Here is a 3,888-nt window from a genome sequence, read left to right as displayed (position 1 = left end):
GTGAGATACAGAGCATCTCCAACAGTTCTGCAGCACTATATACATATGAGCAGTATTAACAGAAACAAAATATATGAAATGTAAAAATATACAATCTGATGTAAAAAAGTAAATATGTAAATAAATAGTGTGATGTATATACAGTTCGGGTTATTGCACATAGAACATGGTATTGCACAGTGGTGGTTTATAGGGGGAAATGGGAAAATGGAGGGATGGGACTGTGTTATCGGTAAGTGTATGAGTTAAGGGTGGTTATGGCCTTTGGGAAGAAACTGTTCTTGAGTCTGTGGGTCTTTGTGTTGATGCACCTGTAGCGCTTCCCTGAGGGAAGCAGGCTGAACAGGTTAAAACCAGGGTGGGAGCTGTCTTTGATGATGTTTGCTGCTCTGCTGAGGCAGCGGGAAGAATAAATGCCCATCAGGGAGGGAAGAGAGCAGCCGATGATCTTCTGTGCTGCCTTGACTACACGCTGAAGTCTCGCTCTGTCCGCCTTAGTGCAGCTGCCGTACCATACTTTGATACAGCATGTTGGCAGGCTTTTTTTTTGGGGGGGGGGGCTAAAAGCTTTTTTCCTCCTGTTCCCAGTGTTGTCTTTCGCTCTGTGTAGGGGGAGGAGCTTATGCACATGGTGAAACAGAGAGCAAAGCAGAGGAGACAAGCTAGCACAACCAAAAAGAAAAAATGCTTTGCTCGGTGCACACACCTCACAAGTATAACAGCAAATTCTGGTTGGAAACAGACACATTTTAAACATGCCACCAAACCCTAATATTACTAATATAGTTAATAATATAGTAATATTAGTTCAGCCACTAATAAATACATAGATGAAGTGCCTCTCTCTTGCTGTGTTAAGTTAACCTGCTGCCACGTTGCTGCTGTGCTGCTGTGGTCAGACTGCAGAAGTAGTTCTTGTTTTGCAGTGAAAGTCATCCTAACCAGAACTTGCAGCGGGTGGAGCGCTGGTTCATGTGGCAAGGCTGCAGAGCAGAGCGAGGACTGCCAGCTGCAGTCTATGAATGTGGAATGCAACTTGATTAGCTTGGCCATTTATTTATTAAGCACAAACAACTTGGTTTAATTCTGAAAGCATCCTTTCACAGCATGCCCATCCCCCACCATAAGTTGAGTATATCTCTGTGGAGACGCTGCACCAATAACAGCCAGCTCAGCAAAACGTCTTACAACACCCTGTGTTTCCTGTTCTTATGTTGCAGTGTGAAAGCCGGTGAAGAAGTGGACGCGAACCTGTGAGAGACGGGAAGACTTGAAGAAACAGAGTAAAGGATCTGATCCGGACCGTCCCTGTGCCAAGTGGAGGTTTTCCTGGAGGACTTTCTCAGCTGTTTTCAGAGCCGAGGCTCTGAACACTTCCTGCTCCTTTTCCACTCTTTTTATTTTTATGTGGTTGGAATCACGATTTCTGACTGCTCTTTTGTTCCAATCACAACCAAAACCAGGTGCCAAACCGACTGTGTCAAGAGAAGAAGCAAAAAAATCTACAACTCTTCATATAAAGAGTTTATTTAGTCACCCAGCTTTGGATACATCACCCACAAATACATTAAAACATCCAACGTCCCATTAAAACCACATTGAATTTCAAGATAACGTCTGTAAAAGTTTATATATCCATTCCGTTTGGTCGATGTTTGCTGCTTTTAATGTTAGAACTTCGTGATTTTTCTCACTGGGGCGGCGATCAGTGCATTATTGGTTCAAAGTGCTTTATAGACAAATCCTCCAGCTGTCGGTCTGCTCATGGTTATGCATAGCAGAGGAGGCGTGTGGTAAGCTGTGATAACTCTGACGGCGTTTGACTGACAGGCAACACGAGCCACGTCAAACAGATAAACAGAGGCAACACCACCGCCACCGCTGCTGCTATCTCAAAGGCTCGGAGGTACGCCGTCGTTTCAGTCTGCGCTGTGAAACACTGTTGACACTTTGCCTATCTCCTTCTTCCAGTCGCTTCTACGAGAGAGGCCTCTCGCCCTTTTGTCGTCTTCTGTTTCTTCCACACGTGGCTCTTGATTACGCCGCGCCGAGCAACCTAAAAAGCCCCCTTTATCTACTCCCAGTGACCTCTTACACCTTTTTTGCGTTCTTCCTTTTATTCTATTAAAAACATGCAATTTAAAACCTTTCACTGTACTTTCATTTTTTGTGGAAGGAAATCAAATTTGTAAAGATATTTAAAAATAACAAAAAAGAACATAACCTAAAGCCATACTGAACACCAGCCATACGAATACATTTACAGAGCTCACGATGTTGAAGGTCTCTACAACAAAGTGATCCTCAGTCACGTCGGTGCACGCACACACACATTCAGGGAGTCGATGAAGAAACTGCTAGTGACCCGAAATTTCATTCCTTTGGATGAAAGAGCGGCTTTGTAAGTTTTTTCTACCTGCGTGTTTTTAGATCGCACAGCCTGTGGTGTCAAGCGTGGCAGTGGTCGTGTCGAGTTCCCATCATCACCCTGCGTTCCTCTGTCTTGACGGATGAATCCGGACAGTTTCATGTCTGTTCTGTGGGCAGAACCTCGCTGCCCTGCTAGAACCGGGCCCAAGCCCTCCTTCGTCCTCTTCTGCTGGGCCAAGCTAAATTCAGAGCAAAGACACTCGCGCGAGGGTATCAAACGCACATAGATCCTCGCTTTGTTCTGTCGTCTCTTCCTGTAATTCATCCACCAGATCCTCGCCATCGATCACTCTTTTGTGAATGCCTTGACACGCTCGCTTAATGAACTGATGTCTGTCCTCCGGTAGCTGCTGGAAGGACTTCTTTCTTATAGATTTGATGCTGCTTAATGCCGTCAGTGATAGTACCTTTATTAGTTGCGCTCACAGCCCACGACTCATAAATTCACCGTTCCATTGTTCGAAACCAAAATTTCAAGCATACTGACCTTTACTGCTCCTCTTCCTCTAAATTCTTTGAAAGGGAGATTTGGTTTATTGGGCAAACTGTGAGCGTGGCGTAAGAGAAGTTTAAGTAACAGCTTGTGCCAAATTTACACGGACTTCCTCTCAGCTTGTTCACCAAACAGAGCTGAGATCTCTAAAGCTGCCAGCACTGTTGTTTACAGACACGAGACACACGGAGCTCGATGTTTAATTTGATTTCATTTCCATGTATAATTTTCACACATTAGTTCTCCACCCAGGACAACAGAAGTGCCAAACTCCGAGAAGAATACACCCAGCGTCTGTGAGAGCTCATTGAATACAAAGTTTACATTCAGCACTAAATGTTTACAGACCACAGTTTTCATTGCAGTTTCTTACATGACTTTTGTGCCATAAACAGCTCCCAGAACACCCTGCATTCAGAGACATAGGACTCTTCTTCTGGACGAGTCATTATACGACGAGTTTACAGTTTTTCATACTCATTTTGTTTACAGAAAACGTCTCAATACTGCCTGTTTTGAAGATTTTAGGCCAACGGACTGTAAAACGGCACTTTGTCGACCGACAGACCAAAATTAAACATTTAATACCTGCTGCCATAAAACAAACCCACATTATTCTCTATTTCTAATCAATTTTAAGTTAGATTACTTTAGGTCTACAGCCATTGTACAGACACATCGCATAGGGCCTAAAAAACTCTAAAAGACCTCAATGTTTACAAACGCTGCTTATGGGAAGGATTTGTATTCAGACGGAAATGTTTACATTCAGATGACGGAGTGACACGCCAAACGCATTCATGAAACACTGCTCGAACAACGTGAATCTGCTGAAATCCAACCCAAGGGATTAGTTCATCAGACTGCAGATAAAACTTTTCGTAATGGAGGGTTTTTTTGGAGGATCTCGCTGACATTTGAAGCTGTTTGTGACTTTTTTGGCTCGAGAACTTTGTGATAAAACA

This window comes from Diplotaxodon limnothrissa, linkage group LG22, assembly GCF_057381915.1.
Source record: "Diplotaxodon limnothrissa isolate DT_005_m linkage group LG22, D_limnothrissa_male_GT1.1, whole genome shotgun sequence".
NCBI classification, from domain to species: domain Eukaryota; kingdom Metazoa; phylum Chordata; class Actinopteri; order Cichliformes; family Cichlidae; genus Diplotaxodon; species Diplotaxodon limnothrissa.
The sequence above is the reverse complement of the archived record's forward strand: the minus strand, read 5'-3'. Positions refer to the sequence as shown.